This window comes from Micropterus salmoides, unplaced genomic scaffold, assembly GCF_014851395.1.
Source record: "Micropterus salmoides isolate LMB-PRFRI ecotype aquatic unplaced genomic scaffold, ASM1485139v1 Ms_hic_scaffold_2925, whole genome shotgun sequence".
Lineage (NCBI taxonomy): Eukaryota > Metazoa > Chordata > Actinopteri > Centrarchiformes > Centrarchidae > Micropterus > Micropterus salmoides.
Window position 1 is genome coordinate 7,854 of NW_024042179.1, and position 14,217 is coordinate 22,070.

The window sequence follows — 14,217 nt, forward strand, 5'->3', positions numbered from 1 at the left end:
AAATAAACGATTCCCCTTTTTGCTGGGGACGCCCTGGAACCCAACAATTTGAGAACTACTGATTTGGACACTACGCTGTAACACTGGAGAAAACTGGGGGTTAGGTGCCTGTCTTTATATTTGTGAAACTGTCCAACTCGTTGTATCTGACAAATTAAATGTCTGATACGTGTATTGATGCATCTGACATATGTGTGTTTTGGAGGACATGGGTGAGTGACACCTTTTGTGATAAAGTGAAACAGATGGGCATTGATTTAATTCTGGACATTTTTGAATGATAGGGTTGTCTTAGCTTAGCTCATTGCAAGCATAATTGGGACAGGGAATGTACAAGCTAATGTGTAAAATGTAATTTGAAAATTAATTTTCCACCTCTGGTGCTGATTGACCAGCTGGCCCCTCAGAGGAGGACCACACAACACCACAGCCGAAGAGGGCCAGAAATGTGGCCAGTGGGCCTTTGGTTTCTCCTCCGCTCTGTAAACAGAAGTTTGTCTCTGTGTCCAAAGTAAACTGGCTCTCTGTAACTTTCACTGCTGCTGAGATGCCTTGAACTCTTGAAATGTGTAGCAGTTTTTGAGTACTTCATTTTCATTGTCACACTGATAAATTGTGCAGTACATTGGAGTTTTAGTCAAATTTTGCAAACAAAATACACAATATAGGCCTGTCACAACCCATTTTTAGCCATGATTTACAAAAAGACTGATTTTGGAAGCCAAACCTCTCCAGGTAGGGAAATTGCATCACTGTTTATTTTTACAGTGTTAGCAAAAAGATATATAATTATTCGAGCAAGCCACACACGTAGAATTTGTCATCCTGGTCTGCGGCAATTTGGCAAACGTGTTTTGGTTCAAACACACAATTTCCCTCAAACAAAATACAAGATAGGAAAATAAAAATAGTAGCACCAGGCAGTGGAAGCTTTTTTCAGCAGTCAACAAAATTGATCTTTCGTTGAATTTAATGATTGAAAAACTTGGCTGAAGAAAAGCATTCCCATGAGACATTTATAAACACAGAAAAACATGCAGTGTTCAAAACCTAAAAAATGGTCAAGTTTTCCTGTGATGTTTCATTTACTGCAGAACATAAATTGAGTACCAGAAAACTTTTTCTTTCATTCCTGGAGATTTCTGTCCAGTTACACACATTACTTCTATGTGGATCTTCTCATGTCAGTCTCGGAAAGAAAGCAAATAAACATTTCCCAAAATGTTGAGCTGGTCCTTCAGAGATCCTGGTGTGGGATTTGAGGATGAACTTGGGCATTATATAAAAGTATTACAAGTCATAAAAGGATTGCTTTATTAGCTTTAATATATCAGGCAAACATGCTATGTTTCTTCATTTTACAGGCCAGAATTTGACGGAGGACTACTTTTTGGACCTTCTTGCTGCGAGGCCCCAGTGCTATCCACTAGGCCACTGTGTGAAGTTGTGCAATTAACTTTTGGGGTATGGATGTCATATTGTAGAGGAATATTCAGTGGGGTGCTGAACCCTAAAATGACAGCAAATTCACAAAAAAGCTACAGCTCCCATTAGACCAAACTCACATCCATGTAAATACATGGTAGTGGGTTTTTGTGTGTCTGTGGTTTAGGAGTCTGGTTTATTTAGACCCCCTTCATCATCACACACCCTCATATTTAAGTACATTCCCTGGTTCCTTCATGCTGTCTGTCTCTAATCCTGCAGAGTGACTTTTCATCATGTCTGGGAATGTATGATTAAAAGGATTCAGAGGTAATTTGCAGCTTAATTATTTACCAACACACCTACACTTTTGTAAATTATATAGTTTTTTCAGCACACCTGTGTGTCTGGTTGGGGGATAAAAAAAATGTTCTATAACTAGTATGATGTACATAACACTGTATAATAGCAATTCAAATCAACTACCTTCCAAAATGTATCATGAATTATGACATTCAAATGGTAATGGAAGTTGGTATGAGTTGATGCAGGTATACAGTTTTCACCCTGACAGCAGGGCTTTGGCTCAGTTTGTCTTGCAAGGTAGGTAAATGCCAGGGCCAGCGAGTCATTTTTGGCAGCAGGACAGCGGTAGACAGCTGGCTGACAGACACTTTCCTTCACCTCAGGCTTAACACAACCACTGAGTTCCTCCTCTGCAAGGGGACACGCACTCATACACATATACATCCCAGAATGAACACCTAATCATTGAAACAAGAACATTAGATATATTGTCTTTTACAGCGATGCAATTTGGCATTACTTATTTTCCATAAGTTATAAGACACATGTGTATTGACCTGAATGGCAGTTTACCTATACATTTTATACACAGCAGTTTAAGAAAATGCTGTACTTAAGTCTTATTTAAGTGTTATTTCTTCCACTTTCTTGCTCATAAACATCTGTCTATGGTCACACAAGGACCTGATCTCTGTAGTTTATCTGTTTATTTATTTTCAATGATCTACATATTAAAAACAGATGTTACTGTTCACTCAGGATAAGTGTCACCTAACTGCCTCAAATGTAATATAAAACATTTCCACCACTGACAGGTTTGTACTGAGAGAGACTGTAAGGCTTCAACTCTAGACTTGCAAACATTCATTTATCAGGCAGACAGATAGAGTCAGGCAAGCAGCCAGAAAGACAAGCAGGAACACAGACAGACAGACAGACAGGCACGTTCTCTCCTGGCAGCACTGTTGGCTACATAACATAACCTGAAGGGTGTGTGTGTTTTGTTGTGTGTGTGTGTGTGTGTGTGTGTGTGTGTGAATGTTGCATTCGAAGAAGTTGGGGTAGATGGATTAGTCGACAAAATATTGGATTTAACATGGGAGACCACTGTTCATTTTCTGTTTCCAAAGGACAGTCAATTTATTTATTTTTTTAAATCATAGCCTTAGGCTGTATTCACATCAACTCAGGTGTTGCAATGAAAATGTCTGTCCTCCCATTCATTTGAATGGGAGTAGTGTATTTAGGCTGTGGAAATGTGGACTGCAGGGGACGCTGAAAAAAACGCAGCGGCCCTGTGGCAAAAAGTCTTTCAACTTTTGGAGAAACGCAACCCGATATCACACTGCGGGGGCCAATAGCATAAGCAGGCAATCAGACTGGTCAAACTGCTCAACAGTTAGCCTAAAACATGACTGAAACCGGGCATTATCCACTCTTGCAGCTGTCTTCTCACCTGGTTTATTTCGTGTACCCAGCTTCGACGTCTGCGTCTTTACTCAAAAAAATCATTCACAGGCTTAGTAAATATCATAGTAATAAATAGCTTTACTAACTTAATAAAATCTCCGAATATCGCTTTTGTAATTGTTTGAGTTGTACATACCAAAATAAATGCCTAGAGATTTAACAGTTAATTTTTTGTTCAATTTACAATTATCATTAAGTTTATTTCACAAAATGAAATTAGTATTTGCCTGACAAATTACATATTTTAGATATCCTTAATATTTTTGGTAAATTTCAATCAAAATATTTGAGAATGGATTAATTCTAATGATTAGTTACAAGAACCACATTTATTACTTACTCCAACTTAATATTATTTAAACTTTAACTACTACTTAATAAATTGAGTAAGTTACGCGCCACACATTACGCTAATCGTGCGGCCTCATGGGAAATCTGCCTCTCTGCCCTTGGCAACAACCAACAAGTGGCAGCAAGAGGGACACACCACAAGAAGCACCTGGAATATTCCCTGCTAACCCTGGTAAGTTAAGTGTCCAGCTAGTGAAAGTGCTCATTCGCTTAAAAGCAGTGTGTTCGGCCACGCAGGCGTTTTTTTTCATAATGGCGCATGCTCTGCATTTTCCCCAGAGGAATGCACATTGATTGTGTCAGAATATGGGGAGTGTAAAGAAACATTAATGGCCAAATCACTGTGGTGGCCAACAACTCCTTTTCCTATTCTTAAAACTACTGTCTTCAATCCCAGAGCATGACTGTCCCCTACTTGTCCTCGGTGACATGAACATTCACTTAGACAATTCAAACTCAGCAGACTTCCTGTCTCTGATTCAGTCCTTTGATCTAACACAGGTTCTTAGCCCCCGACCCACAAAGCTGGCAAGGTGCTTGACCTCGTTCTTGTCCAAAACTGTGCCACAGAGTGCCTAACAGTCACACCTCTACATGTGTCTGACCACTATTTCATTCAGTTCACGGTATGCTTACAGGAAAAGCCCATTCTTCCAACACCATTGGTTTCACACCGCCACAACCTCCGCAACTTGTCTCCCACTCACTATGCCTCAGTGGGAGCTTCCGCTCTACCCTCCCTCAACACATTTTCCTCACTTGAGGTCATTGATGCCACACAATCTCTGTGCTCTACACTAAGCTCGTGCCTGAATAGCCTGTGTCCTCTATCCTAATCAATCTATCCACCATAACATCAAACTACAAATTGACTCCGCAACCATCACTCCAACCAGGGTGTTGAGAAACTTGGGTGTCATGATTGATGACCAGCTGTCCTTTTCAGACCATGTTGCTGCTGTCTCTCGGTCATGCCGCTTTGCTCTATACAACATAAGGAAAAGGCAATGCCCTCCTAGCAGGTCTTCCAGCTTGTGCGATGAAACCCTTACAAATGGTTCAGAATGCAGCAGCGCGTCTGGTTTTTGATCAGCCCAAAAGGACTCATGTCACTCCATTACTCAGTGACCTCCACTGGCTCCCCGATAGTCACTAATGCTTGCATACAGAGTGACTAATGGGTCTGCACCCATCTACCTAAACTCCATAATACAAACGTACGTTCCTTCTCGGCCGCTACGCTCCTCCAACGAACACCGCCTGGCTCTGCCATCCCTTCACACAAAGCAATCCCAGTCCCGGCTGTTCTCATTTGTGACACCACGATGGTGGAACGAGCTACCACACGCCATCAGAGCAGGGGCGTCTCTCTCTAACTTCAAGAAGCTCTTGAAAACTCATCTCTTCTGAGAACACTTCCTCTAACAACACCTCTAACTCCTAACATCTAACATGCACTTCCTGTGCTCTTCTTCTTCTATCCCCTACAATGATCTTGTATTGATTGCACTTTTTGTTAACTCTTACTTCCTTCCATAGGTATTTACCCCATTGATGTGATATTTACTGTGAGCTCTTACTAGTACTTATTGCTGCTCTTACTAGTATTTATTGTCAGTTGTAGATCTGTAGTTGATGCTCTGTTGATGCTTGTATGTTTTTCCTCAAGTGTAAGTTGCTTTGTGCCTAATTCCCATTATTGGCTTGACCCTACTTATGATTTTAATTCTGGACATTCTTAGGCACACTTGACCTTACTGGTGAACATTTTAAACCTTTTGAAGCCACGTGTTATGTGTTGCCTTTAAACACATTTCCTAACAGATAAGTAAAAAAGATTTTTTGGGATTTTATATACATGACTCCACAAAATGTTTTTCAATGCACCCAAAAATATAGTTAGTAGTTGTCTCTATAATGTGAATGACTGATATTAAACGTGTGTATATAAATATTTATATGGAGAGTGATTTATAAGTAAAGTACAGAATACCTTTATTAATCCTTCTGTTTGCATTCATTAATATTATTACAAAAAAGTGAGCTCTAACCTCTTATCTTTACTATGTCTGCAGAATGCTGCAAATACACCCGTCGGTGTTCAAGAGGATTTGGGCACGAGAGGTGAAGCTTTACCTGCTGCGGAACCTAGATGGGTCAGTCAAAGGACCGACTGATGTAGGGACTGTGAATAAAGGCATCACTGTCCTCAGACTGCTGCTAGTTGTTGGAACTAACCTATGCCTTGAATCTGATCTTGAGGTCTTCCAAAAAGTACTGCTGTAGCTGGATCCTGGAAACCTTTCAAACAAAATTCAGTGACTGAAAAATTACCTGTGTACCTAAGTTGCTGACTACTGTCTGGCAAGATGCTCTTGTAATGTGGCCAGGTGGATTGTCTTAATGTTTACATAAGAGAACTTTGGATTTTGGACTGGTATTCAGTTCTGTTGTGTAATAGTTAATCACTGTTCTTGGTGCATATTTGCCATATGCAGAGTTCAGTTAAGCCAATTACTCTAATAGCGTGGACAATTTATTAGACACACCTGAACAGTCTAATGCAATTCACAGCAACATCTCTGCCATAAACTTTTCTTCTACAAAGTTTACAATGTTAAGGTTTTTGTGAAATTGTCAGAAATGTGTAAAAAGGCCTCCAATCATATGTTTGAGGTGCTAGTTAAAGGTGGTGTTGTACTGTTCTACATTCTAGTGAGAGGTTTCTCTTCTCTTTTATTTTTTGTCCTCCCATTTGGATAAAAGTGTCTGCCAAATGAGTAAATGGATTTACGTCCATGAGGTGAGCATAATATTAGAAAAACCTCGGAATGTAATCTCCAGCTATGACCTCAGTGATAAAACACTGTTTAATGAACACCTCTGTGACATTTAACAACCATTAACATAAAAGTAGAATTATAGCAAAGCAGTAGATTGTTCGAGGTGTACCTAAAATTGTTTTTCTACAGACTGCACGAGTCGTCTTCATGTCCACCATGTTACTACAGTAGCCCTGAAGGGACAAACCAAATAATAACTCTAGATTGTTTCATTGCCCTGTAGTTTCTCCTACACACTTGGCTCTGCCTAGGGCCAGTGTTTGGTTTGTCCATTTTGCCCTACTGTGGAAACATAACTGTGCAGCATGGTGGACTCTGAGTAAGATGACCCGTGCCATCTGTACTGTATAAAAAGGCTCATTATAGGTGGATTATACACAAATGATTCATGCTTGTGAATATCATATTCTATTTCTGCTATATTTTGCACAGTTAATTCAAAGGCCAATTGTTCTTGGTGCATTTTACCCATTTTTAGAGACAGCTTACTCATGTGCAGAATTGAGCTCACTGTTTTTATAGTGTGGTAATTGTTACATATGTCATTTGTAATTTATATTGTCTTTTTGTAAAGTAACACAGCTATTAAATTTACAAATATTTAAGTGTAAAAATGTTTCACCAATAAAATTAAGTTTATCCCAGTAATAGTTTTTAGAGTGTGGCTTGCAGTCTGTGCTGCAATATAGCCATTCCAAGAAGTTTCCTTTGGTTTGTATCCATTTGTTTGAGAGACGGAAAGAGAGCAGCGGTGGTCAAGCGAGCTAGAGAGTGAATGAAGAGAGGGAGCAGTGGTAGTGAGAAAGACGGGTGAATCAGAGAAATAAAACGTTTTTATGTGATTGTTTCACAGCAGCTCCTTCTCAGTAAGAACCACCCATGATTTGGTGTGAATACAGCCTTAGTGAAGTGGGTAACCATGACAAAAAACCTCATTAATGAGGTACAGGTGCTGGTCATATAATTAGAATATCATCAAAAAGTTGATTTATTTCTGTAATTCCATTCAAAAAGTGAAACTTGTATAATGTATACATTCATTCCACACAGACTGAATATATTTCAAGTGTTCATTCCTTTTAATTTTGATGATTAGAACTGACAACTAATGAAAACCCCAAAATCAGTATCTCAGAAAATTAGAATATTGTGAAAAGGTTCAATATTGAAGACACCTGGTGCCACACTTAATCAGCTAATTAACTCAAAACACCTGCAAAGGCCTTTAAATGGTCTCTCAGTCTAGTTCTGTAGGCTACACAATCATGGGGAAGACTGCTGACTTGACAGCTGTCCAAAAGACGACCACTGACACCTTGCACAAGGAGGGCAAGACACAAAAGGTCATTGCTAAAGAGGCTGCTGTTCACAGAGCTCTGTGTCCAAGCACATTAATAGAGAGACGAAGGGAAGGAAAAGATGTGGTAGAAAAAAGTGTACAAGCAATAGGGATAACCGCACCCTGGAGAGGATTGTGAAACAAAAGCCATTCAAAAATGTGGGGGAGATTCACAAAGAGTGGACTGCAACTGGAGTCAGTGCTTCAAGAACCACCACGCACAGACGTATGCAAGACATGGGTTTCAGCTGTCGCATTCCTTGTGTCAAGCCACTCTTGAACAACACACAGCGTCAGAAGCGTCTCGCCTGGGCTAAAGACAAAAAGGACTGGACTGCTGCTGAGTGGTCCAAAGTTATGTTCTGTGATGAAAGTAAATTTTACATTTCCTTTGGAAATCAAGGTTCCAGAGTCTGGAGGAAGAGAGGATAGGCACAGAATCCACATTGCTTGAAGTCCAGTGTAAAGTTTCCACAGTCACTGATGGTTTGGGGTGCCATGTCATCTGCTGGTGTTGGTCCACTGTGTTTTCTGAGGTCCAAGGTCAACGCAGCTGTCTACCAGGAAGTTTTAGAGCACTTCATGCTTCCTGCTGCTGACCAACTTTATGGAGATGCAGATTTCATTTTCCAACAGGACTTGGCACCTGCACACAGTGCCAAAGCTACCAGTACCTGGTTTAAGGACCATGGTGTCCCTGTTCTTAATTGGCCAGCAAACTCGCCTGACCTTAACCCTATAGAAAATCTATGGGGTATTGTGAAGAGGAAGATGCGATACGCCAGACCCAACAATGCAGAAGAGCTGAAGGCCACTATCAGAGCAACCTGGGCTCTCATAACACCTGAGCAGTGCCACAGACTGATGGACTCCATGCCACGCGCATTGCTGCAGTAATTCAGGCAAAAGGAGCCCCAAATAAGTATTGTGTGCTGTACATGCTCATACTTTTCATGTTCATACTTACATACATACAGTTGGCCAACATTTCTAAAAATCCTTTTTTTTGTATTGGTCTTAAGTAATATTCTAATTTTTGAAGATACTGAATTTGGGATTTTCATTAGTTGTCAGTTTTAATAATCACAATTAAATGAAATAACATTTGAAATATATCAGTCTGTGTGTAATGAATGAATATAATATCCAAGTTTCACTTTTTGAATGGAATTACTGAAATAAATCAACTTTTTGATGATATTCTAATTATATGACCAGCACCTGTAGTCATTGTAACTAGGGCTGCAACTAACCACTATTTCTATGTATTGATAGTCAAGTAATTTATCGGTTATTGAAACAAATAATCTGCTGTTCGGATAATGAATAGCAAAATTACATAATACTTCTTATTTAGCTATCAGCTTTTGAATTTAGCTTGAGATTGTTCAAGGCATGTGCTAATTAACAATAAAGACAATAAAAATGAAAACTGCATTCAAAAATTCATCTTTTAACGAACGTTTCTGCTGCAGTAACCGAAAGTTCCACTGAAATCAAGTCCTGTCATGGACCAGTTTCTGGTTTCTACAGTGAAATAACTCATAAATCATTGATTTCTTTCTACTACATTGAGTATTCATTGCACATGATCTTTCCTTAAAACCAGACTGTGTGATTTGTAATTGTTGGAAGGCGCAGAGAAACAGGGTCATTCTGCCGATAAGGGAGTCAAATCAGAAAACGCTTCTGTGTGTTGTTTCAGGGGGCATGGACAAACAAAAGTATTTTTTTCATTTAATCTAATTTTCTCATACTAGAAAATAAGAAAGGGTTGGTATTTTGTGCAGTAACCATACAATCTACAAAATTATGTAGTGATGATGAAGTGCCTGGGTGTGTGTGTCCATACACTGGGATAAAATTCAAACAAATGCATTTTATTTCATTTCTTATCTACATCTCAATCTGCTGCCAAATGTAAATCATGTTCATATGTGGGATGATAATCTGCCTTAAGGTTGTGGGAGAGTTTGCTGCTGAGGGCAGCTAGACAAATATGAACATGAACAGAGAATCCAGGCCTCAGCATTCAGAAACAAATCACATTCATTTCAACACCATTGTCTCAATGTTCAGGAGGAAATGCTTAAAATTTCAAAACACATTACACTTCTTTACATCAACTGTGATATCCAATGTGGTAGGCCACTGTTCACTATTCATTTAATATTGAGACAGAATTTTACAACTCTGGAAAGTTACCACATCAGCAGCAATTTTATCATTTGTCGTGATGATATCCAGCTGACAGTAGAAATACCCGGTTCACATTACAAGTATCTACCAGGAATATGTTTGCAGTGCTACAATTTTGTTATAACGCATTGCTAAGTTAACCCTTAATTTTTTATACAAATCTGCATTTGCTCAACCATAAACATAATCTCATTTTCAATCACATTTTGGGTACAACATCTTCCTTCAAATTTTGACTAAACTCCCGACATAATCCACATGCTGTGTCTTGTGCCACAGTTGGCTCATCCCAAGATGTTTGGGATGCCAAAACTGTGGTGGTCACAGTAAACTAAAACATCAAAAGCCTCCTTCGAGCCGGAGTTGAACCAGCGACCTAAGGATTTCAGCACTGCTTTCCTACAGTCCTCCGCTCTACCAACTGAGCTATCGAAGGGCTCATCTGTGACTCCAGCCAAACATTCTCTTGGAAAATGTACATATCCCGGTTAGAAAATATGCTCAAAAGCGGGATTAGGTGGTGCTGTCATTGTTATCCTCTCCAATCAGGTCTCTTCTCTTGAAAATAAACTACACACGTTGGGTTCGAGTAGGTTTTCCGAACCTAGGAGTCCAAAAGTTTTTGTCAATGAAGACCTCTGTGTACAGTATGAACGTTTCAGCATTTTATTTTCCTAATCTCTATCACTGACTGAAAATGTCCAATGAATAGCAATTTCAGTCAACTTGCTGTTCCACACTGTCGGTATCTGGCAAGTCTTTCCTGGAAAAAAACCATAGGCAAATTGGAAGTGACCAGTTTTAAAAAAATTTTGCAATCCTCAGAAAAAGAAACACAATAGCTGTCATGGGCTAAAGACAAATAAGAGTGCCAAAATATACCACTTGATAATCAAAAAGAAAAGCACAGCATACAGTATAAGGCACTGTCTGACTGACAGGTGATCTCTTTGTAGTACAGTGCAAACACAGTACACCGGTCAATTTTGTTATCAGTTTGATTATCTGTCTTTTAGCATTTCTTTTAATGCAGACATTGAATGAATATTAAGAATGAATCCTTTTATAATGAAAGTGATACCTCCTGCTGGCTGGATTAAAGAAGGTGTAGTATCTGCCTACAGACAAACATCATTCTTTAAGAAAAGATGTTTGCATAGGTGCATTTATGTTTTAGCATCAGCAGTACTGTTTTGCTTAAGGACACATGAATTGTGACAGGAAGAGCAGGTGATTGAATCAACACCCTACAAATTGCAGACTACTTTCATTACCTGCTGAGCCACAGCCGCCAGGTTCCCTCAGTTCAAGCACAGTCAGCTACAACATCAAAAGCCTCCTCCTTCGAGCCGGAGTCGAACCAGCGACCTAAGGATTTCAGCACTGCTCCCCTACAGTCCTCCGCTCTACCAACTGAGCTATCGAAGGGGACTGCCTTCTGATGCACTAATATTCTCATAACAATGTCCAGGTTGACAAGAATGAACAAAAGCGGGATTAGGTGGTGCATCAGGCTGACTCAAACAGCAGAAAACATTTAACTGGACCAGACAACTGGACCTCAGTCCAGCAACAAAACTGTCAGGAGAGAAGTAAAGGGTTGTTTTAATGCATAGTACTGTCATTGTCTTATTTATTTATTTATTTATTTTATTTTAATTCGGGTGCCGAAACTTTTTACAGCTCACATTACCTGCGTCCGCACACTCAAATTGATTTTTGCACAGATTTGAGTGTGCTTTTTTTCACTGAGGTGCCGTAATGTTACCTGTACATGCAAGACAGCAATCCTCATTAGATGAGGCAATTATATAAGCTGGAGTGCAGACGGAATTGAAAAATAAAGAGTAAATGTTGCTTTTTGGCATGACGGAGATTGTAAACTGTGAAGTTCAGAGAAAATTGCATTAGTTTCTAGACTCTTTTTGATTTGCTCGTTAATCATGATGCTGCTGGCATTGGCGTTCTCTCTTTTTGGGTCTGTTAGCATCAACCACATTTTAAATCTGGTCAAATTCGGTCCAGGTCTTACTGTCATTGTTACCCTCTCCAATCAGGTCTCTTCTCTTGAAAATAAACTACGCACGTTGGGTTCGAGTAGGTTTTCCGAACCTAGGAGTCCAAAAGTTTTTGGCAATGAAGACCTCTGTGTACAGTATGAACATTTCAGCATTTTATTTTCCTAATCTCTATCACTGACTGAAAATGTCCAATGAATAGCAATTTCAGTCAACTTGCTGTTCCACACTGTCGGTATCTGGCAAGTCTTTCCTGGAAAAGAACCATAGGCAAATTGGAAGTGACAAGTTTAAAGTTTAAATTTTGCAATACACAGAAAAAGAAATGCAATAGCTGCCATGGGCTAAAAGACAAATAAGAGTGCCAAAACATACCACTTGATAATCAAAAAGAAAAGCACAGCATACAGTATAACGCACTTCTTACTGAGTCTTTGTAGTACATTGCAAACTGCACTGCACTGCTCAGTTTTTTAATCAGTTTGAGTACCGGTGTTTTAGCATTTTTTTCAATGCAGAAATTGAGTGAATATTAAGATTTAATCCTTTTATAATGAAAGTGATACCTCCTGCTGGCTGGATTAAAGAAGGTGTAGTATCTGCCAGTACAGACATCATTCTTTAAGAAAAGATGTTTGCATAGGTGCATTTATGTTTTAGCATCAGCAGTACTGTTTTGCTTAAGGACACATGAATTGTGACAGGAAGAGCAGGTGATTGAATCAACACCCTACAAATTGCAGACTACTTTCATTACCTGCTGAGCCACAGCCGCCAGGTTCCCTCAGTTCAAGCACAGTCAGCTACAACATCAAAAGCCTCCTCCTTCGAGCCGGAGTCGAACCAGCGACCTAAGGATTTCAGCACTGCTCCCCTACAGTCCTCCGCTCTACCAACTGAGCTATCGAAGGGGCCTGCAGGCAGATGCAGTAATATTCTCATAACAAATGTCCAGGTTGACAAGAATGAACAAAAGCGGGATTAGGTGGTGCATCATGCTGACTCAAACCATTAAACTCTACCAGACAGTTGGATCCCAGTCCAGCAACAAAACAGGGAGTTTCAATGTACATTAATATCAGTCTCTTTAATCAGTGATTTTTCCAAGTAAATACATGGGACTTTGCTTTCACGTCTAAAGTTAAAGCAGAACTCATTTTTGCAACTTATAGCTGAGTATTTGAAGTCCCAGACCTATAGCTCTGGAGCAAACATGAACACATGCACAGTCCCAGTAAATACAATATGTCATCCAGACTACACAGTGCCCAGAATGTGCAGGCAGAGACACATGTGGAAACTCCAGATCAAATGTCTCCTTCCTCCTTTCATCATCCAGTCTCAGTGTGAAGAAACTCCATTTAGCCTCCTCTGGCAGGTCACCGTAACCTAAACCAAACATAATAGTTTACATGTAGTAAGAGTTTACATGTAGCTCTTTTTCAGAGGGGACAACTGTCAGTTTTGGGGAGGGTAGTTCATAAATACAGTATCTCACAAAACTGAGTACACCCCTCACATATTTGTAAATATTTGATTATATCACTGTGAGGCTGTTCTCTATGTGCTCACAGTGACAATGCTAACATGCTGATGGAAAGAAGGTATAATGTTTATACCACGTTTGCAATCATTATTTATCAGCTTAGCGTGCAAACATATGCTAAATAGCAATACATTAAAAGTAGCTGAGGCTTTAACTGATCAATGACATTGGCAACAACAACAGATGTGCCATCTTTGCTATGGTTGAAAGTGTAGAACACTTTAGTTTTCAGCCTTACATAAAGTTCAATTTGAAGCTTTCACTGTAAAGAGAATTATCTTTTAGTTAACTGCAACCAGTTTTCGCTCTCAAGTCATCATATATGACGCATGGTCAAGACCCCTTGGCATCACTTTGTAATGCGCTGGGGAGGCCCTTAATGTCATCACGCACTGGAGAAATCCCTGTAGCGTTGTTTTTGAACATTGAAGGTAGGATATATAATTAGGGTGACCATATTTTGGTTTCTAAAAAAAAACAGGACAAATAATAATAAAAAAAAACAATAAAATACATGATTTTGCACAAATTAAAGTTTATTTCTCTTTTTGCAATAAAGATTTAGGAAAAAAATAGATTCTGATTATTCCAACACCACATGAATGCATCGTTCAGTCTTCTCTTCCCACGGCTGTGGTCAAAAAGTCTGTTTTGTTTAGGAAGCTTCCTAACTGAGTGAAGTGAACCAGAAGTATTTCAGTGGCAGCCATGATAAGAGCT

General features: G+C 39.4%; 3 non-coding genes across 3 annotated transcripts; all 3 read right to left on the reverse strand.

Moving 5' to 3' along the window:
- Positions 1-10,281: 10,281 nt before the first annotated feature.
- On the reverse strand, positions 10,282-10,369 carry trnay-gua. The gene is given in 2 exon segments: positions 10,282-10,317; positions 10,333-10,369. It is a non-coding gene; the product is annotated as a tRNA-Tyr (tRNA).
- A 904-nt stretch (positions 10,370-11,273) lies between these two features.
- trnay-gua lies at positions 11,274-11,361 on the reverse strand. The gene is given in 2 exon segments: positions 11,274-11,309; positions 11,325-11,361. It is a non-coding gene; the product is annotated as a tRNA-Tyr (tRNA).
- Positions 11,362-12,774: 1,413 nt separating this feature from the next.
- trnay-gua lies at positions 12,775-12,862 on the reverse strand. Its single transcript is given in 2 exon segments — positions 12,775-12,810; positions 12,826-12,862. It is a non-coding gene; the product is annotated as a tRNA-Tyr (tRNA).
- Positions 12,863-14,217: the final 1,355 nt, after the last annotated feature.